This window comes from Suricata suricatta, chromosome 6 (assembly GCF_006229205.1).
Source record: "Suricata suricatta isolate VVHF042 chromosome 6, meerkat_22Aug2017_6uvM2_HiC, whole genome shotgun sequence".
NCBI classification, from domain to species: domain Eukaryota; kingdom Metazoa; phylum Chordata; class Mammalia; order Carnivora; family Herpestidae; genus Suricata; species Suricata suricatta.
The window spans coordinates 58,748,177-58,772,348 of record NC_043705.1 but is presented as its reverse complement, the minus strand read 5'-3'; positions in this window follow the sequence as shown (position 1 = coordinate 58,772,348).

Genomic DNA, 24,172 nt, shown 5'->3' with positions numbered 1-24,172 from the left:
AATTGCTCTATGATCCTGGAAAGGAAGGCAGAGACCACTGCCAATCATCTGCAGGAGGGAATGAGGTCATTCAAACACAAGATGCAATGATCTGGATCAAAGGACGGGGAAAATCCATGACTGAATTGGTGGAAATTCTGACCAAAAGGGGCCTCTGGGACCATTGTGACCCAAATGAGAAGAGAGTTACCTAACATATCTGCCTAAGAATAATCCTAGTAGCTATCCTGTATTGAACACTCCTACGTGAAAATCATTTTAATAACAATCCCAATCTTATGATGAGACAGTTTTCTAATACTCTGCATCTATTATCTCATTTATGCATAACAAGTCTGTGTTACATACAGTAAAGTGTTGGCACTTTATAGATGTAAAGGGGAGGCAGGAAAGGAATAGGTGATTTGGCTGAGTTTCCCCAGCCTGCAGGTAATAGGGTCACGACAGAGTCCCTGTCCCTAACCCTTCACTATCCAATCTCTCTTTTGCTATCATTCTCTCGTTTAATTCTGACAACGACATGGCTAAGAGGGTATCGTAACCTTTATTTTACAGATGAGCAAGCCGAGGCTGAGAGGTGCTCTTGTGGGCTCATCAGACCATGATTCAGAGCCTATGGTAATCCACAGCCCACAAACTTGCTTTCCAACACATCACCTGCTGGGGAAGAAGTGTCCTTTCCAGAAATAGAGACTTCATAAAGGAAATGGGATCATTTCTGGTTTTTTATATCTCAGGCTTCTCAGAGCCAGGTTTGATGTGATCCTTTGGCTGAAAAAAGGTGTCTAAATGTTCCCAAGTCCCTGGTCAAACATTACACTTTTTCCATGTAGAATGTCTATCAAGATTTCCAGGACTGATCAGGAATCAAAGTCCACCTGTCACACTCCCCCCCCTCTTAAAAGGGCTAAGAAAGGAGAAGCTAAAGGGCCTCTAAGCAGCTGGGGAGAAAAATATGTTGAAGAAAAGATTCTGTTTGCCATAAAGGCAAACAAGGTTGGATTTACTTTAACATAACAACATTCCCAGAAGTCACTTTTTTAATGTTGCAAAACTACTGTTCCCCAAGCTTACTCTTGGATGTTTCCTACCTCATCTTTCCTTGTATCTCAACTCAGAAGAATTTAGTTGGAGAATGACAAGAGTAAAATCCAAAAATGAATAAAGGCTGACTTGGGGGAAAAATCTCTTTTTAACAATACAGGCTTAGATGCCTCACGACTCTACTTTCTCATTCAGGAAGCTTGACCCTCAATGGTCAGGACTAGCCTAGACAGAACTATAAACTAGAAAAACTCTTTCTGTCCTTATGTTGTACCCTTCCCTTCCCTACCTCCCACCTCCGATACACAGAGCCTCCTTCTGTCATCCTCAGATACTACATATCCTAATGCTGCTTGGAACTCCTAAAAGCACTACATAGACTGGTAACTCAGATATCCTTGTACAAGCACAGGTGCACACACACATCACCAGACAGGTGAGCAGGGAGTATACTTTGAATTAGATGAGATCATACGGTACACACTGCCTAGGTGATGGACTCCTGATCACTTGATGCTGGGAGCCATTTCTGAAGTAAGGCAGGTTTGCGAGGCCTCCCACCATCAGATGGCAATCTGGATCTACACCCACTCAACTCCCACTCAATTTCTGCTCGAGCACCGACCCCCAAGGCGCCTGACTGACATCAGGAGTCACTTGCCTTCTTATGCTAAAAATAAGTGAATTGTACCTTATGAAAAAAACTTGTTATAGGAGTTTCTTTTGTGATTATAGGAGCAAATGTTACATTTCCTGAGAAAACCTGTTTTTCTTCTCCTCGAGAAAACAGGCTATAGACCCCTGCTCACAAAAGAACTAACTTTTGCCTTTGCTACGTTAAAAAACATTGCCTTGTATCTGAATGCTAAAGATCCCTTCCTTCCCCATATGATACACATCTAGTCACCTACTTCAATCTCTATTGGTAAAGGTTATGCATGAGTCTTCCACTAATCTATGTTCTGGGAAATTTTCACATACCAAAGAATTTGTTATCAGAAATTATTGTCTAAGGCAATTGTCACTTCTGTTTTGTACCCCATACATTTTTTCAGTAAATAAAGCTGACTCTCGGGTCAGTGCAGAGATGCCTGCCTGGTGAGCAGAGAGCAGCCGAGGCTCTCTCACTCCCTTTTGCCAACACCGTCCATCCTTCAGGGAGCCCTGGACCTGCTGGAGCTGGACTCCAGCAACTTGAGTTTCCCATTTACACCAAGATCAGCCCTGCAAAGCCCACATCTCACAGGAAGCCAGTGATTAGCTCAGTCTCTAGCCATCTAGAATGGTGGGTTCAATTTACCTACCCAAAAAAACCTGCAAATCTACAGTCTAAATATACAAGGAATCTGATGGTGACTGTGACCCAGCACTCCACCATACCATCTTCCCAAAGACCTTTTCTTCCTTCATGTTTACTCCCTCTGGTACCTGTCTGTCATCAAGCAGCTTTTCCCAGGACATGATCCTCTGGACTTTGTAGATGAATGAGCAGCAAGCTCTCCCCTTGGCCTATGATCATGCCCCAAATACTACCAATACTTGCAATTGCTCTCCTGTTTCAGAAGAGGGCCCTGTGTCATGCTCCTCTTCTAATGCCTATCTTTTTGTTCAGAGTGGCCCATTAGATCCTTTGTGTACGTGACCCAGCCAATGGACAGTAAGGGAAGTCTTGGTGTGATTAACGTTTCCCGACACTCTGCATGGACTCATTAACACACAGTAAATCTCCCTGACCAAGCTAAGATGTCATCTTGGAAAGCTTAGAATGTAACAGGCGCAGGAAGCCAAGGGTAAATTCATGAGAAGCCAATGCTTATTTGACATGGAAAGTCCTCAAGCATTGTTCCAGAGCACCAAATTCACTGGGTTTAAAGCCAAAACAGTTCTAATTAACTCTGTCTCTTACAAACCACTGGCTAAAAAAGACAATATTTTTTACCTATTTAATTCAAGGGGCTCTGCCTTCATGGGTGGGGGGTGGAGGGTGAGGTGATTATTTTAATGCTTTTGGCTTTTATGAATGTAAATTAAAGAAAATTGCCATTCTTTCAATTCCTAATCTGTGTTTAATCTATACCAAACCATGGTCTCAAGGACTATCAGTAAATCTTGAGGACTCCTTTTGTGCAAGTCTCTAGATCAGGGACCAGGAAGATGGGAAGGTGTTTATTTAATGTAAGTAGTCAAGGAAAGAATTCAGACAAGTGTTGATAATTCTGATCCAAAACTAAAACTTCCAGACAATTGAAGGAAGAGCAAGGAACTGCTTAATGTTAAAAAAAAATATTCAGATAAAAACACCAGTTCTGTATCTACAAAGCCAAAACTAAAGTGTTAGTTATCCAATTGTTTTGGCTCATGCAGATAATAAATCCAGGCTCCAGGAAACCAAACAAGTAGAATGGACCAAAATAAGTAGAAGTGAATGGAAAAGCTGAAAATATCAGCCCCACCCTACCCACACCCTACCTCCCAAGTACATACTTGTGACATGGACATACTCAGTCTATTCTTTCCCCTAGAAAAGCTCTCTCCTTTACTCCAACAGTAATATCTTAGTGTGATTATCTAAATAAGTACTTCTATAAGTCATTTTTAAGTTGGCTTTCTCTACCCATGCTAAATGAAGAGGAAAAATTATAAATTCAAAGTCATCTGGCTAGGGAGCCACATGAAGATGGGATTCTGTGCCTGCATATATTTGCTCTGAAGACCCTGCTTTTGTCCTGCAGCCCATCTGTGTAAGGAAACCCCAATCAGACAAGGGGAGCTGTCTTCAGGGCTGGAGCAAATCTCTACTGAAAGCATGCAACAATCAAGAATGTCAACATGCCAACTCTATAACCCCCAAGGACTTTTGGTGTGAGCTCCTTTTCTATCTACACTCACTCCTAGATGACCTCATCTAGCTACATGACTTTTAATAACAAACAATTTCCAAATTTGTGTCTCCAGCCATGGCCACCCCTAGGGCATTTAGGACCTGGGCAAATGTTATTTTGCCAACCTATGTCTCTATAAACAATCTGAATCACCCAAAATCATGCTGTCAGCACCATTCTGGTGGCCCAGTTATACACATTCTGGAAAAGGAAAGAGGCAATACAGTGATCCTCTTGGGATGGTCCCATCCTTGGTGCACTGACATTTCCAGCTGTCACAAGCATCAGAGAGACACTCATAAAAGCTGGAGAAAGTCCATGCAAAGTCTAGGGCCACTGAGGCACAGGGCTTGGGTAGCCCCAACCTTGTTCCAAATTTCAAACTTGTGAGAAGTCACTCATTTTCCAGTGAACATCCAACCACCAGTTAAATCACTGGCACATTTATATGTTTTCATTCTTCAATGACATATATTCATACATATCTGCATATTGTATGTCCATCTATCTCTATCCTCTCTCTATTCAGTTACCATTACAAAATGCTATGATAAAGCCCTCATGATGGAAAGACTATTATCATAATGGTGAGAAGGAGAGAGGTGGTGATGGGGTGGCCATCAAGTACCATTTAATCAATAATCCCTTCCAAAAATATAAATTTCATGAATCCAGTTTTACCCAAAAGTGTTGCTTGGAGGAGGGAGATTAGCTATGAGCTCAAAAACACTCAAGGTGGTAGGAGAAAAATTTCCTTCTCTCTGTGGCCAAAATGGAGACACAACTAATGTTCTCCTGAACCAAGTGAGCAGATCAATCTTCTCATTCAAGATGGTCATAGAGAAGTATTAAAAAGAACATAAACCTGAAGAAAAGCTGTTTTCTTTCTCTACCCAGTCCTGCTCTCCCAACTCTACACCATTTTCCAGGAAAATCACTGATAGGAAAGACCCACAACTGAAAGCTGTACCTAGGACATCTAGGGGGCACATCTATTGGGCACCAGGTGGTTAAAGAGGGTTGCTACAGTGCTAACTGGGGCACCTTGGGTTGCACCTCCCCACAAATTAGTATGGAGCTCTTCCAGGAATATTTGATGACTTGGAAGCCCTCCAAAAGACGAAAACAGCTGTCACAAGTCATAATCAATGGAACTACACAGCATGTATTCAGTTAAAACCTCAACTAAAAAAAAAAATACCCCTAATGTTTACTCTCTTGAACAAATATTGTGATCCCTCTGCAATCTTCAATTCTGCACTCTCCTCTTCTGTTTGCTGGAGAACAAATATGCTCCTTTTATTTTACTCAATAAATACTATGACCTTTTCCAAATATATATTATCACTTTTCCCCCTTGTTTTTCTTTCTTTTTATTTGATAGAGAGGGAGAGAGAGAGGATGCTAGAAGGGGAGAGAGGCAGAGAGAGATGGAGGGAGAGAGACAGAGAGAGAAAGAGGGAAGCATAAGCAGGCTCCATGTTCAGTGCAGAGCTTGATGTGGGGCTTGATCCCATAACCCTGAGATAATTACCTGAGCCAAATGCAAGAGTTGCATGCTTAACTGACTGAAAAATCCAGGCACTTTCTCCTTTCCAATGGCTTTTAAAATTTGCCAATTTGTGACTCTAGGCCTAGCTTTCATGCCCCTGTTGAATGCCCTATGTTTACCCTATCTAAATCCCCAAGTCACAAGGTCCCTTCTCCACTGTTGACTACACCATAATATTGGGGTGAGGGAGCATTCTTAGGTTGTCCATGTGTATAAAAACTGTCTGTGACTTGCCATCTGAAAAACAGAGGGGTGATGATTCAACTCAACTTTCTCCTGAGTGCAGATGTTCAGAAAACAACCAAAGCCATGTTAAAAATTCTTTTTTTTAGTTTTTTTTCTTTTAATGTTTATTCAGTTTTGTGAGACAGAAAGACAGAGTGTTAGCAGAGTTAGGGAAGAGAGAGGAGACACAGAATCCGAAGCAGGCCCCAGGCTCTGAGCTGTCAGCACGAAGCCTGTCGCGGGGCTCAAACTCACAAACCACGATATCATGACCCAAGCTGAAGTCGGCCGCTTAACCGACTGAGCCACCCAGGCGCCCCTAAAAATTCTGAGCCTTTCTTATCTGCAAATAAATAAGTAAATAGATAACTATAAATCGAATTGTGTTTCCTTACTAATGACAGCTAATATGCACCAAAATGGTTGTTGACTCGCCTGTACTTCTATCACAGACATATCACAAGGAGAGTTTCCCCTGAATATACTCTCAACAGATTTGCATAACCAGTGACCGAAACACTAGACACATTTCTATTGCTTATGCTGCATATCCTACATTCCTGTTCATTGATTTTCATATTAACTACAGAGAACAATTTGGCAATAGGCCCTGGTTATATCTAACAGAGTTCTCTGCTCCCTTATAAAATTCTGACATTCAATAAATAAGAGTAATATCACTGCTCATGAAACACCAAGTGATATTCTAAAAAGTGTCCACCTTTCATACCCTCAAAGTCTTTCTTGTTTAAAGAAAACATTCAGCAAATTATCACACTATGTGCAGAACTGTGACTTCATTTATTTCCAAACCAGAGTAAGATAACTGACCTATTCTTGGAGGTGTATGGGACACCTGTGTTCATACTTGTGGTATGGACTTACCAGACTACACTGTTATCATCTACTTAAGAAAAATGAAATTATACAGGACTTCTTTCACATAGAATTATATAAAAGGAAATGCTATCTAGAAGCAGAGAGAAAAAGACACACAGTCATCTTCGTGGAAAGCTTAGATACAAGAAAAGACATGTAACCCTCCAGAGCATGGGCATAATCTTGCTCTGTTGGCCAATAAAATATTTAAAAATAAAAAACATAAAACAAAAGACAGTAAGGCCCTTTTCTTGCTCCAACAGCCCATGAGTCTTTCTTCTTTTTCTCTGTGGTTTCTTACAAGACTTTTGGGCAACCTTTGACTTACCAGATTTACAAAACAGAGACCAATATCACTGTCTAGCACCCTCCAAGATCATGGACCAGAAGGTACCTGCATCACCACTGCTCACATCCCATTGGCCACACCTAACTCCAGAGGGGAAAAATGTAGTCTCCAGTTCAATGGCCACAGGCCAAGGTAAACTCAGGGGCTCTTATTCCAAAAAAAGAAAATGAAGATGAAAAAGATGAAGATAAGGAAGAACAAGAAGAGCAAGGAGGAGGAGAGAAGGAATAGGGAGGAGGGGGAGGAAGAAAAAATATATACTGGAGGACATCAAGTGAGTAACTTAATGAGAAAAACTAATGGAGCAAATACATAAGTTTACAAACACTTAATTCCTGAAATATTTTGAACAAATTTTCCCATCACCTACTATAAAAATTCATGGAGAAATGGAGGAAGAAAATAGAATCAGAACTTGACTATGTTGAATATACTCCTATTTTATAGGAACTGATAACTTATCTCTCAAATTTAAAACATGAGCTTTAGACATAACAGTCTCTGAACTTTTTAACCTCTGGGCTATAATTTAGTAGATATGCATCTACCCTGCTTGTGAAACTTTCCTCTTGGCAGACAGAAGAAGAGCTCAAGATATACAAAGTAGTTTCCTAAGGTTTAACATAGTAAAAGTAAAGATTGCAACAAGACTACATATGCTGCCAAAACTTAGGGAATTCACTAATTTCCCCAATGGCTTTTGTACTTGCTCAGTTTCTTAACAGCATGATCCTAAAAGAAATAACTTATTACCTAAAAATAAACCTTGACTATCACTAAAAATACATTTTGCAACAACTACCCTAAACTTTGATTTCTAAAGTACATAGCATTTTTTTCTCTTACTGTTGAATATCATAACCATGTCAAAAAGCATTTCCTTTGCACCCTATGTGCTGTTTACTGACCTGGCTCCAAATTGGGCACAGTCACTATCCTCTAGGAATTGGAGGCAGATCATTACTAGGAACTGTACTTGACTCATCTTTAGGAATCACAGAAAAGACAAACAGGAGAAAGGATGCTATGGCAGAAATCAACTTTAAGATCTACTAGGAGACTCTGATCTCCTGGTTAAAAGTCCTGTATTAATTTCTTGAGGTGAAACAATACATAAATTACAAATTTTTTAAATAAATGGCCTCGACAAAATGAGAAAGAAAACCACTTATTGGAGAACACAATGACTTACTGAAAACAACAAGTAAGAGAAAGAGAAGTGGAGAGAAAAAGACACATAGTCATCTTCATGGAAAGCTTAGATACAAGAAAAGACATGTAACCCTCCAGAGCATGGCCATAATCTTGCTCTGTTGGCCAATAAAAAGTCTTTTTGAAAAATTTTTAATGTTTATTTTTGAAAGAGAGAGTGACAGAGAAACAGACAGACAGGACATGAGTGGGGAGGGACAGAGAGAGAGGGAGACACAGAATCTGAGCTGTCAGCACAGAGCCCCATGTGGGCAGAAACTCATGAATTGCGAGATCATGAGCAGAGGTTGGATGCTTAAACGACTGGGTCACCCAGGCACCCACCAATAACAAGTCTTTTGTGTTATTACAAAATAATTTATAATTTTGTTTCTAGCAATATCACCAACTAAATACCCACAGAAACTTCCTGTTTTAGAACACGAACACACACACACACACACACACACACACACACACACACACTTCCCTTCCAAATGCATATCTGATTTCACAGACATGTAAGGAAAATCTCTAGGGGCCCAAAGTGAAGGAGAAAGTAAAAATCAAAGTGGTAATTCTCAGAATGATGTGCTGGCCTCAGGGACCCAAAGGGCTTAAGTTCTGACAACTATGCGGGAACAGGAGGGAGACAGAATTAAGACCTTCACATAATGTTACACCTGCACTGCAAGAGAAAAAATCCTTCCACTAGCTAGGAAAGTGACAAGCAAACTTGGCTATTTGGGCCTAGGATCTAGGTAGATGAAACAGTCTTCCCTGAAAATGTATAACCATAGGCATAAAACACATGGATTTGGTGTTCAAATTTATTCTTTCTGTTGGGTTCAGAATCCCCAAAGTCAGAAACAACCTAGACCCAAGGATAATGATACCCCTGAGGGAACTGGCTAGAACAGACATAGAACCATTCCTGAGAGACACACTTCCAACACAGAGAAGACGAAAGTCTTCAAGTAAAGTCCTCAAGATTTACTACAATCCAAAATTACACCACACTCAAGAAACTACTGAGAATGAACTAGAGAAGCAAAGGAAATATCACTACTAAACATTAAAAACTCCAGATGACAGAACTATTAGAAAGTAGCTATAGAATCATTGTTTTTAAATATTTTTTGAATTTTTTTAAATTTTATTTTTGTGAAAGAGAGAGCGCCACATGAGCAAGCAAAAGTAGGGGATGGTCAGAGAGGCAGGGGGGAGGGAGGGGCAGACAGAGGATCCAAAGAGAGCTCTGTGCTAACTGCAGAGATTCCAAACTAGGGTTGAACTCACAAACTATGAGATCATGACCTGAGCTCAATCAGATGCGCAACCAACTGAGCCACCCAGGTGCCCCCAGAATCACTGTGCCTTTGGAATAATAGTTATATAAAAATAGAGAATTAAAAGAAAAATTAAAATCAAGAAAAATGTACAAAATAATATCTAGTAGGCTTGAAAAAAATTAAAACGTACAGAATTTAAAAGTAAAGACAATGAAATTAAAAGCCCAACTATTGGTTAAACTGTATCCAGAAAAAGAATTAGTGAAATAAAATAAGATGTGAGAACTTAATCCCAACTGCAACACAGAGGTATAAAGAGATACAAAACATGAAAGAGGGGCTAAGAATCAGGAAGGAAAGAGAGAGAAGGTCCAACGTAACCAATAATCACATCAGAAGAGAATCAGTGGAAGGATGACAATTGAAATAACATCTGAAAATTTTCATAATTTTTGAGAATTGATAAAATATATATGTATGTATATATACATATATATATAATCCTTGAGTATAGCAAGTAAAATGAGTTTAAAACACTGATAAATGAAATGTCCCTATGTAGATTTATTATAATGAAACTGTAGAATACCAAAAACATATTTTAAAAAAATTTTTTAAAGCTTATTTATTGTGAGAGAGGGGTGGGGCAAGAGGGAGAAGGGCAGAGAGAGAGGGAGAGAGAAAATCCCAAGCAGGCTCCATGCTGTCAGCACAGACCCCTACATGGGGCCTGAACTCATGAGCCATGAGATCATGATATGAGCCGAAATCAGGAGTCAGATGCTTAACTGACTGAGCCACCCAAGGGTCCTGAGAATGTAGTGATTTTAAGTAACAATCTGAGACTAGAATCATCTTTAGTCTCAACTGGACTACACATTCAAGATGACGTTTTCAATCACACATATGACAACTTAATTCAAATAGCTAGAACAGCTGAGACTAGCAGAATATCTCTTTTTCTCTACATGGCTAGCTGAGGCTTCATCTAGCATGGGTATTTTACGGTAGTTAGATTTTTTAACTGGTGGCCTTCTCTCCCAGAACACACAGTCCAAGAGACCCACATGGCACGTGAAGGGCTTCCTACAAACTTAACCTTGGAAATCATGCAGTATCCCTTTTTCCACATTGTCTTAGTCAGAAATGAGTCTCAGGCCACCCAGCTTCAAAGGCAGAAAACCACACAGGATCCTGTATATGCTCAGAAGACGTGGTCTTTTTTGGATGAGATTAAGGTATTTTTTGGATGTGATTAATATTTAAATCAGTACACTTTGAATAAAACAAACTTCCCTCCATAATGTGAATGGGACTTGTCCAATCAGTTAAAGGCCTTAAAGGAAGAAACTGACCTCCCTTTACAGAAGAGGGAATTCTGCCAGTAGAACACCTGCAGATTTAATATGTATATGGAAGTATGTGTTTATATAGGTACACACACACACACACACACACACACACACACTCTTGACTCTATATCTCTGGAGAACCCTAATACTGCAATAAGTAATATGAAAACTATAGTACACTACTAAAAAATAATAACTTACAATAAGGAAAGGCTAGATTAGGGTAAATTGTTATGTAGTTGGTGTAATGAGAAATGTAGATATACTGAGCAACTTTTGCTTTTATGGCATGAATGCATGTTAATTTTTTCAACGTAAACATTAAAAAGAATAGAACTAGAATGTGTAACTTCTAAACTAGCAGAAGCAATAGGGTGATCAATATAAAGGATGACAGAAAGAAAAAAAACATAGAAAATGCAGGAAAAAGCAAAGGCAAAAATGATGAAAATAAATACATAAATATATAGTAATAAGTGGACTAAACTTGCCAATTAAAAAGGATTCCTAGGTTGGATTTAAAAATAAAAAAGAGTGAAAGTATTCCTTATACTCTTTAGAATAGATACATGTAAAACAATCAGAACAAAGAAATGTTGAAATTAAAGGCTAAAGAAAAATGTAAAAGGCAAATACAAATCAAAAGAAAACTGATACGGGGTGCCTGGGTGGCTCGGTTGATTAAGCAGCCCACTTCAGCTCAAGTCATGATCTCGCAGTTTTTGAGTTCAAGCGCTGCGTCAGGTTCTGTGCTGACAGCTTAGAGCCTGGAATCAGCTTCAGATTCTGTGTCTCCCTCTCTCTCTGACTCTCCCCTGCTTGTAGTCTGTCTCTCTCTCTCTCTCAAAAATAAACAAACATTTAAAAATTTTTAAATAAAAAAAGAAAACTGATATAGCTATGGTAACATTGAACTAATTGGAGTTTGAGTTAAAAAAATTATTGTTCATGAGAAAGATGGTTCTTACATTATGACAAAAGGAACATGCACCAGACAGAGAAAAATTCTAAGCATACATGAACAGTGACATAGTTTCAGACTGGATAAAGCAGTGAGACTCATACGGATTCCATAGCCACACAGCTAATAATAGAGTTTGAAACATTCTAGCATTGAGATTCTTGAGGCAAAGCAGTTAGTCTAACCACAAGAAGACTGAATACAAATGTGTAGAACCAAAAAGTTTACCATGGGAACCATGAAGATCCATCTGTACTGGCCCAAGAACCACACTAAGACAAGATTCCACTGGCTCTGTGGAAGAGCAAACCTTCCTTTTTATTACTGTTCTGAGGCAGGAGTAAGAAACTTGGAACACAAAAATCTCCCATCTCCCCAGTCTCACACTTCCTCCCAGCCAATAAGTCAGACACAAATGTAGGACCTACATTCCTTCAGCAGCTCAAGACAGTCCCATGAGGCACCTGATTCATTTATAGAAAGTAGTCTCCACTCAAGGAGATTCTACTTCAGTACTTCTTTATTTTTTTAAGTTTTAACTTTTATCTATCTATATATCTACTTACTTTAGAAAGAGAGAGTGTGTTTATGATGGGGTGGGGGGGAAGAGAGAGAGAGGAAGAGAAAGAGAGAGAATTTTAAGCAGGCTCCATGCTCAGTGCAGACAGAGCCTGATGCAGGGCTCAATCCCATGACCCTGGGATCATGACCTGAGCCAAAATCAAGAGTCGTATGGCTTAACCAACTGAGCCACTCAGGTACCCCTTAGGGTTTTGTTTTAATTCCAGTTAGTTAACATACAGCATTATGCAATATATGTGGTATGCAATATAGTGGATTCAACAATTCCACACATTACCTGGTGCTAATCACAAGTGTCCACCTTAATCCCCATCACCTATTTTACCCATCAGCCCACCCACCTCCCCTCTGGTAACCATAAATTTGTTCTCTATAGTTAAGAGTCTGTTTCTTGATTTGCCTCTCTCTCTCTCTTTCTCTCTCTCTCTCTCTCTCTCTCCCCCTCTTTTTTCCCCTCTGCAATGAAAAACATTGAAGTTCTACACAAAGAAATTGAAAGACATTTAATGCTTATGAATTGGAAAAACAAATACTGTTAAAATGTCTATACTATCCAAAGCAATCTACACATTCAGTGCAATCCCTATCAAAATTTCAACATCACTTTTCAAAGAACCAGAAAAAACAATCCTAAAATTGTATGAAACCACAAAAGACCTCACATAGCCAAAGCAATATTGAAAATGAAAAGCAAAGTTGGAGGCATCACAATTCCGGATTTCAAGTTGTGTTACAAAGCTGAAGTGATCAAAATAGTATGGAACTGGCACAAAAGGAGACATAAAGATCAATGAAAGAGAATAGAAAATCCAGAAATAAATCCAATTACATAATCAATTAATCTTCAACAAAGGAGTAAAGAATATCCAATGGGAAAAAGAGAGTCTCTTCAACAAATGACATTGGGAATACTGGAAAGCTACATGCAAAAGAATGAAACTGTAATGCTTCCTTACATCACAAAATATAAATTCAATACATATATATGTATAAACAAAAATAAATTCAAAATGGATTAAAAACCTAAATGTAAAACCCAAAACCATAAAACTCCTAGAAGATAACAGAGGCAGTAACTTCTCTAACATCGGCCATAGCAAATTTTTTCTAGATTGGTCCCTCAAGGCAAGGAAAACAAAATAAAAAATAAACTGTTAGGACTACGTCAAAATAAAAATCTTCTGCACAGTGAAGGAAACAACCAACAAAACTCAAACCAACCTACAAAATGGGAGAAGATATTTGCAAATGACATATCCTATTAAGGTTTAGTCTCCAAGATACAGAAAGAACTAAAAAATGCTTTGGTACTTCTTAAGATAAAATATAATTAGAATAATTTGAGAAAGGCCAGATAAATTACAAAGGAAACTTCTTTGTTCCTTCCTTCGGTTAAGATTATACAACCTGGCTTTTGAGCTAGAATATCATGGTGGTTAAAAGCCCAGGCCTGGCTCTCAAGTGGTCACGGGTTCAAATTCTAACTGCAACAAATGAGCTATATAATAATAACTTTGTACTGAAACTTTCTATGCCAGTTTCTACATTTATCAAAAGTGAAGTAATATGTATAAAATACTTAGGACACTTTTTGTCATAGAACATAGAGATCTATTTTTGTAAAGATTTGTTGTAATGATGATGACAATGATAATGATGATAATCTGACAAGTAGTCAGTCTGAGTGACATACTCCTTTCCAATTATTTGGATCCAAATGGAATTCTGTAGTCCTGAAGAAACTGGGAATATACCGTCTACACCATCCTCCTTTACATACAACCAGTGTGAGTGTTTTACACCAAATCCACTCCTTCTCCTGTTCTCATGCTTTCTCTGTTCACCACTTGGCACTGCCTTCTGCCCCTGACTGAGGAGAAGGAAGGTAGTATTATGATAGCAGAAATTGCCACTGTGCCCCTTTGTTAGTTAACAGCCTCTGCCCTACAGAAACCAAGCAGTCCTGAGTACTATGCTGCCCCTTTGCCAACAGCAGTGCCTGAAACTTCTCTGCCTTTATCCCTTCATTCAGGCCATCCTATAGTAAGAAAATGATCTTCCATTTATCTCTATTTTGCAGGAAGAACTAGGAAGCACAGTGCTCCTGGTTCTGGTCAGGTTTTCCTGTGTCTATCTCTTGTCAGCAGAGCAAAGTCAGTTCTTTGAGTCATAACTGCATGGACACCAACTCTTATTCTGATTCACAGCCTTCTGTGAAGGAAACACGGTCAATACAAGAAGATAGGGACATGCCATAAAGTCTGCAGGTATCTCTCAGTATCTAAATCCCTTGCCTCTCCCACTCCGTGCCTCAAGAATAGCCCTCTAGTGGGGGTGGAGGAAATCAGCTTTCCTCTACAGTACCCAGGGCCTGCGATTCCAGCTGCCCACGGCATAGGCAGTCTGCTGACAGAGGCAATATGTCAAGCTTACCCATGCCTTGAGTAGCCTCAAACTTATATTCCCTCTGAAGAGTCTCTAGTGCAGGGAGACAAAGGGGAAGAACAAAGACCAAGTTTGCTGCTAAGAGAAAGAGCAAATAAATTTCTTCAACAGAATCATTTCTAAATGTATCAAGAAAGAACATTCATGCTGTAAGCAGGAAGAAGAATCTATCTTGCTGTGACTACCTCAAGTTCCTTTGTGGATTTACAATAAATCTGAAAATTGTTTAGCTCCTGCTTCCTGCCTTTTTCCCATTACTTTTTGTTGTTTGTTTGTTTGTTTGTTTTCTTCATTTATTATTCAAGATACTCACTTAGTTGACTGGAGAGCAAATCATACCAGAGACTTAATCAACTATAGGCAATTGATTGGCTTCCTGTGAACAGTACTCATTCTGGCTGCACAATTCATAGTACAGTCTGTAAGCCCAAAAGCCAATTCCGTCTCAATCATTCTGATATTTTTTACTCCAGCCCTCAGTAAGATATGAGAACAGGGAGCCTGCTTTCATTTTTCTTCTGCTTGGAATCATATGAATGTATTCTATTCCCATCTATCTTTGGGAAATGTCCACTTCTGCTTGTGCATTTCTGACTTTCTTTTACTGGGGCAAGACCCATGAATCAATTAACATGAACACTGGCTTAACTCAGTTGTTCTGAGGCCGTGCAATCAAAATATCTCCTCTGAAATTGTGCGGCTTCTCGAATTTTAACATGCAGACAAATAATGGTTTGATTTTTAACTGGCTGGAGCTGCCCTCTCTGGGAATTTTATGGGGCTAAACAGATGGGAAGATGGAACAGGCAGTTTTCTTGCAGCACTCTGCCTCTCAGATCAGAAAGCAAGGTTACCCATTTGCAGCCCTAACAGGCTGGAACTGCTATTCAGCATACTTCAAATCCCAAAGCAGCCACGCCAGGTGAGAGGGAAAAAGAGCAAGAGCAGCAATCTTGAGATTTCTGCCCAGCTCACTACTGATATCAATAGTGAAGCCTCTGGTGACCCTGGGAAGAGGAGGCAAGGAACAGAGGAAGAGGAAGATCCTGCTCAGTGCTCCACTGCTCATGCAGGCATCAGTGTCTTCTCAGGGCACATACACAACTCCCAAGTTAAATGTCCACGATTGATCGAAAACCATGGAAGCCCATACATCTGCGACTTTCTGAGGTTTCTCCAGATATTTTGAATCTGATTCTTGATTTTGTGTCCAGCCAGATATCAGGCAAGGTCCAAGGGGCTTCGGCCAATTACTCTGGCAGAAGAGCTTCAATTCAAACAGCTGATGCCAAACATCCCTTCTGAGAGTCAACTGGACAATCCTCTCAGAACCCACCCCCAAACCTCTGGTTGTACAAGTTGCTGAAATGGGGCGTGTTGGAATGTGCTGGCCTACCTGGCAAGTGGTACAGAGAGCTGAGGAGCAGAAGGGACTTGTGGGGGTGTCCCACTTGCTTTCTTCTCTGGCCAATGTGGATGAAAAAGGCTAGGGGTGAGCCTTGAGAGTCTAATGTCCAATAAATATGAGATTTATCAAGGTGATAATACCTATACTTTTTAATTAAAAAAAAAAAAAAACTAAGCCAGATAATCAGCTTGAGAATAGCAAGGCACCAGATGAATCACTATTTTGATTAACATTTGTATAGTGCTGTGTAGTGGGTGAGTAACTTCATATGGTATCTCATCTAACCTATGTGACACTTCTGAGGTTTTATTATGCACTCCTGAGGTACCAGATCCCCAGCTAGACTGAAGGCCCAAGATCAGTCAGTAAATGGCAAAGTGTAGACTAGAACCCCAGTTTTTGAGCTCTTCACTCATTATTTTCCTATTAGATCTCATCTCCCTCACCCAGGAAGTTGATAAATTTACTTCCAATTTTCCTCACATATTTTACCCCCTCTTCACTCTCACACAACTCTGTAACACATGCACTACTATTATCCTCACTTTTATAGATGAGAAATTTATGCACAGAAGGATTGAGGGATTTTCCTAAAATCTTCCAACTAATTAATGGCCATGATCCAAGTCTCCTGAGGTCCCAATCCAATGTTCTTTGGGCATTCTGACAACAGTCATCAAATTATTACTCCTCCCCCCGAGAGAATTGGCAATAAAATCAAGCCCTGGCTGGAGCTAGTACATCCAGAGAGACCACAATACCATCTTTGGCATTAACACATTTGACTTGGAACAATGGTATTAATACAGTGCTGGATGCATTTTTCAATTTCCAATGGTTCTTGTGTGTCAGATTAAGCTTATTGGCCTTCAGGCTCCACTGCTGGAAACTGCCACCCTTCCAGGCCTGGCCCATGGTTCATATTTCACACCTTGTCTCCTCATCGATAGATTCAACAACTCATAGTACTTCAAAGATATGGTGATAGGAAGAAGCAGCTTTGAACCTGGGATCTGGGCAGAGTGACACATTGATTAGGAAGTACAGATTTCCAGGAACTAACTGTTTCATGTGTCATACACAACTAAATCAGTGACCATAACTTTAAGGAATGATAAAGGTTCATTATTCCTAACTGGAAAACTACTTCTCCAGTGACATGTGTAGCATTGGCCCCTGCAAGATCAAGAAAAGGAAAACATTCTTGGCATTAGGCAAGATCCAAACCCTAAGGACCAAACAAAATGGCAACCAGTTGCTCCAAATCCCAGACAACCCCAGCTCTGGGTGGATGGAAGGTGCACGTGCAGGCTGAAAAAGGAGCTGTTCACTGGGGACTGGCTGAGAAGAAATCAGCCATGTAGCATCTCACTACTTTCTCTAGCCTGAGTTATTTCCTTTTCAACGGAACACCTGGGTCACCTCAAGCCAGATGGCAAGTTCTCCAAGTCAGCATCCTGCAGCAGTGGTCCCAGGGACCTTGGCCTTGGGAAGGAAATGTATTTCTTTCTTCATTGGGCTTTTATTATATTTTTTCTCCTGCTGGATGATACCCCAGGTATTAACTCTAACTAAAGAAATCTGGGTAGGTGACAGGCTAATATGAGAAAGATTTGAGGCAGGGCATAGTTGAGAGTAGACAGTGAAAATTAGCTTATATTTTATGACCCTCATGGGTCCCAGGAACTTTCAACTTTGGAAACCACACCCAACCTACATAACAACAAATGTTTTAGAATTCAGCCACGTTTCACATTAAAAGTAATTTGTATATAGCTATGAAGAGGTCTTACTCAAGACTTATTCAAGAATTTATTATTCAATTTAAGATTTATTAATTTTAATTTTGAAGGCCCTTATTTATATGTTATATTTTATAGGCAATAAAATTTTTTCAGGACTTAATTTCCTTCTAAACCCATGAAAATCCCCAGGTCCTCATTACTGTCCTCAAGGTGCCCAGTGGGTTCATAGCCCAGGCTCGAAGAAGGCAGCATGAGATAGGCCATGGAGGCAGAAGTGGGTGATGGGCTGGAGGGGCAGAGAGCAGCTGCAATGGAGACCTGGCTGGTGGCAGCCAGGAAGTCTAATAGTAGCCAAATTATGACACTCGTGGAGAAAGAGCTCTGAAGTGGGTTTAAGAATCAGTGGAATGCTCAGTGAGCACAGCTCCACAGAGCTAGAAGACAGAGACCTCAGTGGGAGGCAAATAAGACATTAACGTGCTCTCTCCTCTGCATATTCCCTCCCTTTTGAAATCTGTTCTTTTTCCTCCTGTCTACATGGATAGAGCCAGAACACGGGCCTGGTCAGGCCTCCTTCCACAGAAGAGAGCCCTCGTCTCTTGAAAGACCCAAGAAGCTCAGGAAGAAACTCCAAATTGAGAGGTAGATGTAACCTTGGTTACATATAACCAATAATTGGTTCCCAACCCATGACTAGGAAATGAGGTTGCACTGCATTTTTATTCCCAAATCACTACGATATAAATTCCCATGATTCCAGTTCCTGAAACTTAAGTAGGCCTAGATCTACATAACACTGTCCAAGAATGCTCACTAATTTCTGACCTAGCAAAAGTCCTCAGCTTCCTGAAATGGGGACTCCTTGTCAGCTCGCAAAGTTGCCACCTTTCCTAAGCACACCCTCAGAGGGTCCTTTACTGGGTTTAGCTGTACTTAGCTGGTGTCCTTACCCAGAAGTCCCATTCTGGCCTCATGGAGGAAAAAATGCTCTCCCTTTTGTTACTCTGTTTGAAAAATGGACCAGGACTCCTCTGTCCCAGGAATCGGCTTGTAACTTGTAATAATACCTTACTGATGGTTAGAAGGTAACAGAAGAATAACAGAGGACGATTCACAATTCTTGCTCAAAGTAGCTTTTCGAGGAGTCCATAGGCACAAATGGACCTCAGGCGCTCCTACTGAGCAGGTTCGCTATCTGGCTCCTACTCTGGCTCCACACGCAGCAATGTCCATGCCTCAGAGTTAGGGCCCAACCTATCACTGGCCTTACAAAGAAAACAGCATCCTTTCCCACTCAATCTAAGGCTGTCTCATTTTTATTCCAGAAGTAACATTTTTCTAGGGTGTTTGACTTTGGGAGTAGACATTCCCTTGGGGTTCTATATCCATCCAAGTGTTCAGACTGACACCAAAAACTAGGCTAGAAACTCAACCAGAATCTTTAAGTTTGAGAACTTGTTTTTTAAAATGTGGCTTAACCAAACTAAGGTAAGACTGTGTGGGACACAAGCAACCTAGGCCAGTAAATCTCATACTACCTAGTAAATCTCTCCTTCTTACCTTTAATATGAGATAAGAAGATCAAGCTACTATATCACCTTTGCAATAATCAGCTTCCTACTTCCAATTTCTTATAAGCAAGTGACTGAGTAATGTATACATACAATGAAACACAAACATACACACTATACAAATTATAATTTAAGATATATAGTAGTCTTAATCCAAATATAATAGGAAAAATATCTAATTTTACAGAAGTAAAATTCTGCCAAACACTAATCATAGCATTTAAGGGCTGAAGCATCTGCTTTTGGTTATATAAAAACATTTGGTTTTGCATCAAAAATCAGGAAAAAAAGGTATTTGCCTGAATAAAGGGCTAACTCAAGTTGCTTTGCATAAACCAAAAGGTCATGCTGCTTTGAAAATAAAATATATTCTCTACCTGAAGAAACATACATGTTTGTAACTTTTTAGATGATATTTTCCTACTTGCAAGAGAAAAAATCCTGATGTCAATTTCTCATTAAATTTTTTATTATAAAAAGAGGAAGACAAACCAAGAAACAGATTCTTAACTATAGAGAGCAAACTGATGGTTACCAAAGGGGAGGTGGGTGGGCCAATGGGTAAAACAGGTGATGGGGATTAAGGAGGACACTTGTCGTGAGGAGCACCAGGTAATGTACGGAATTGTTGAATCACTATACTGCACTCCTGAAACTGTATAACACTGTATGCTAACAATAATGGAATTAAAATTAAAAACTTAACAAAAAAACCTTCACTGTCATATAGTAGCGCACTTAATCCACCTCTATTCTAGGCCTTAAGGGGAAATCTCCATGTAAACTCACTTTTCTATACTTCCTTTTCCTGAAAAAGGTAGTGTGTCCCGGGGCTAAGTAGTGAACCTAGATGAGATGGACCAAGAAAAGACCTTAGTCAAGAGAGGCAAAAAGAATCCTTTCAACCCACATGTGGTTCTGCCTAGAACCCCAGTATAACAGGTCCTGGAAATTTCTGGGAACGAAGCTCTCATGGAACAAAACTCACTATACAGAAATTGCATCTGGAAAGCATTTGTTGTAGGTGCCTCCTAGGAAAAGGAAACAATGACTGGAGATGGGATGGTGATTTAGAATACTGGCCAAAAATCTTCCTTCAGCGACCCAGTTAACAAGTGGGTAGCATTAAAGTAAGCAATGGTGGTAAGCAAACAGTCAACAACCAGCCCTTTACTGAGGTGGAGACTGCTTCCCACTTTAAATCTGTCTTGTGGCCAATACAACAACTGAGAAGTCACATCATTCCTTTCAATCCAATAGCACTGATACCACCCCTACCACTGACACCTTAGTTAGGTACATAGTACTCGGGCAGCTATGGGAAGTTGTTCCCCTATATCAGTTGGCCCAGACAAAAAGCTATTAACACCAGTATAGCACTTCTAGTGAGTAGTGAAGTCTATTTCTATTATCTTGTACATCTGGTTAGTGTTCTAGTAGCAAAACCAAAAAAATCGGAGTCAGAAGATTTCTCTCATCAAATCTATATTTTTTGTATGTCTACAGTAACATCCTGAAAGGCATGCTACTGATAAGTTGTAAATAGGTCTTTCCTATAAGATGCTTTCCCCGGCAAGAACAGTAAGTAGCTGATGGCTAATGGGAGACACTCTTTAAGCAGTCCCCCTAAGGTCTCAATTTGCTATCAGAATACAAGGTTGATATTGTGAGTAATAGATTAGCGTGCAAGAAACCCACTGTGAGGCAGCAAATGACCTACATGACTCTTTCTTTCAGTTCTTGAATATGGAGGCTGTTAGTTCAGGATTAGCTTTCTCTATATGCTTTGGAATTTTGGTTTGCAGACTCACCTGAAGTGAAAGGTAAAAACTCTCTCTCTTGGAGCACCTGGGTGGCTTCAGTTAAGCATCTGACTTGGGCTCAGGTCATGATGTCACACACGGTTCATGGTTTTGAGCCCCACATCAGGCTCTGTGTTGAAAACTCAGAGCCTGGAGCCTTTAGATTCTGTATGTGTCTCTTTCTGCCCCTCCCCCATTCACACTGTCTCTTTCAGTAATAAAATATTTTGAAAAACTAAATCTCTCTCTCTCTCTTGCCCTCTCTCCTCCTCTCCCTCTTTCCCTCTCTCCCTCCTCTAGAGGAGTTTTGCATTGGCCTCCACTCAGCTCCTCAGACCTCCTGGTCTAGAAGTAGGGAACTTGAGGACTTACTTAAGGCTTTGGATGAAGCTCTTGTCCCTCAAAGACATTGGAGATCTCATATATTTAATCAGAACATTTTGGCTTAGGTGCGCTAATCATAAGGTGGTGTCCACACCTTGCATTGCCCACTCATTATGCATGTTGTAATAAGCACAAATCAGTAGCTGGGAACAGCCTCCGTTAGCAGCCTCCATTCAGGAGTGGGTTAATGACTTTCATCCCCGGCTTCAAGCACTGATATGGCTTTGGTCCTGCCCGGGCAAGTTGTAAAGGGCACTTCTATTCATTACCAATTTGTATATACTCATAGCTTGCCTGCTACCCAACTTGATGTCCACCAGATATGTGACTTTAGTCCCTCAGACTATTTTGCAAATCTCATACACTGGGATATTAAAGAGATGGCTAATTTTAAGACATGACTAAATATTTTCAGTTTATCCCTGTTATTTTTTTATTTATCATTTTATGTGTTTGGAGTATATATGTGAATGGGGAATGTATAGTCAGCTGGTGCTGCCATAACAAAGTACCACTGACTGAATGGCTTCAATAACAAAAATTTATTTTCTCACAACCCTAGAGGCTAGAAATTCAAGATCAAGGTGTTAGCAGGGTGCTCTTCTTCTTTTTTTAAAAATTTATTTTTTTTTAATGTTTATTTTTGAGAGAGAGAGAGTTAGAGCATGAGCAGGGAAGGGGCTGAGAGACAGGGAGACACAGAATCTGAAGCAGGGTCTAGGCTCTGAGTGGTAGCACACAGCCTGATGCGGGGCTGAAACCCATGAACTGTGAGATCACGACCTGAGCCAAAATTGGATGTTTAACCACCTGAGCCACCCAGGTGCCTCTGGCAGAGTGTTCTTCTGAGGCCTCTTTCTTTGGCTTGTAGATGGCTGTCTTTTCCCTGTATCTTCATATAGTCTTCCCTTTGCACCTGTCTGTGTTCATATTTCCGCTTTTCATAAGAACACAAATGATATGGACTTAAGAGCTTACCCAAGTGACCTGACTTTAATATAATGACCTCTTTGAAGATCCTATCTCTAAATGCAGTTACATTCTGAGATACTGGGAGTTAGGAATTCAACATATGAAACTGAGTGGGGATGCAATTCAGTCCTTAAGAGGGGGTGAGGGGCAGGATTAAACTATGAGCTCAAAACGCCTTCTCTACAAGCCTTCCTGGCAAAAGGTTTTATACCACCCGTAACCCTGAAGAGTAGAGGCCTCTCAGCAAAGTAGCTCCCTCTACCTCACAGCCCAAATGCCCTCCAGGAATAGCCACGCATGCCCTTGGAGACACAGTCACCATAGTGATGTTGGCATAGGACCTTGTAAGAAAATGTTGCCAACAGTCTGCTCAAGCAGCCTCTGTCACAGCAAGAGCCAAAGTTCCTTTGACACGGAGGGCCCACAGAGGAGTGATTCATGACAAATACTGCACTCGTCTAACACTCCAAACAGGGCACCTGGACTAGATTATAATTCTGAGTTTGCTTGTCACTTCAGACTGTTACTGTGAATGTATTTGAAGATAAGATCTTTAAAGAGATACGTAAGTTAAACTAAGACCATGGGTTGTTGGTGAGCTAATCCAACATGACTGGAGCCTTTAGAAGAAAAGGAGATTAGGATACAGATATGCATGCTTTAGGACACAGGAAACACCAAGTGGAGATGTCAGGAAATGATGGCCATTTACAAGCCAAAAAGAGAGGCTTCTGGATCTTGAACTTCTAGCTTCCAGGACTGTGGGAGAATAAATTTCTGTTTCACCCATCCAGGCTGTGGCACTGTGTTGTGGCAGCCCTAGCAGATGAATACAAACACGAAACACGGGGCATCCACTACTTTTATAGCAAGCCTTCTATTTGTCCCAGAGTGAGACACTGCCTCTTCTCTTCAAGTTGCTCTCTGCAGATACAACCTTGAGAAGTAGCCCAAGCAGAGGGCACTTGGGGGCTTGAAACAGGCATGTGAGAGTGGAGAGGCTCATACAGGCCTCTCTTCCAACAAGGTGGTGAACATGCGCCTTCCAGCATCTCATTTGAGAAATCTCAAAGACTACATTGTTGAGCTAGAAAATTAAATTATCGAAGTACTCTCATTAGCCTATGGAACCCAACTGTAAAATTTAGATCTCTCAATTGTAAAGGACTGGCATAGGTGAGCAGTAGTACATCTTCAAAAGTGTTACATCAAAAATCCTAGTCCTTGAGAAAACCGGAGTTGAGAAATACTGGTGGCAGTGCCACAGTTAGGTATGTTGCTTGTGTCTGGCATACTGCCAGAAAAATAACAAGGCTAGGTTTATAGTCTTCCATTTTATTTCTTTCAATACATAATGATAGCTCTTTGAAAAAACTGCAGGAAGTAGGCAGAGTAAATGGTGCGGTGGACTTGTAATGTATCAACTTGGCTAGGCTAAACTACACTCCCCAGAATGGCCTTTTCTGTAAGCAGGACAGGCTTGATGAACATGCAAACAGTGTAAATACACAGAGACATGTGTTCAGAAAAAGAATG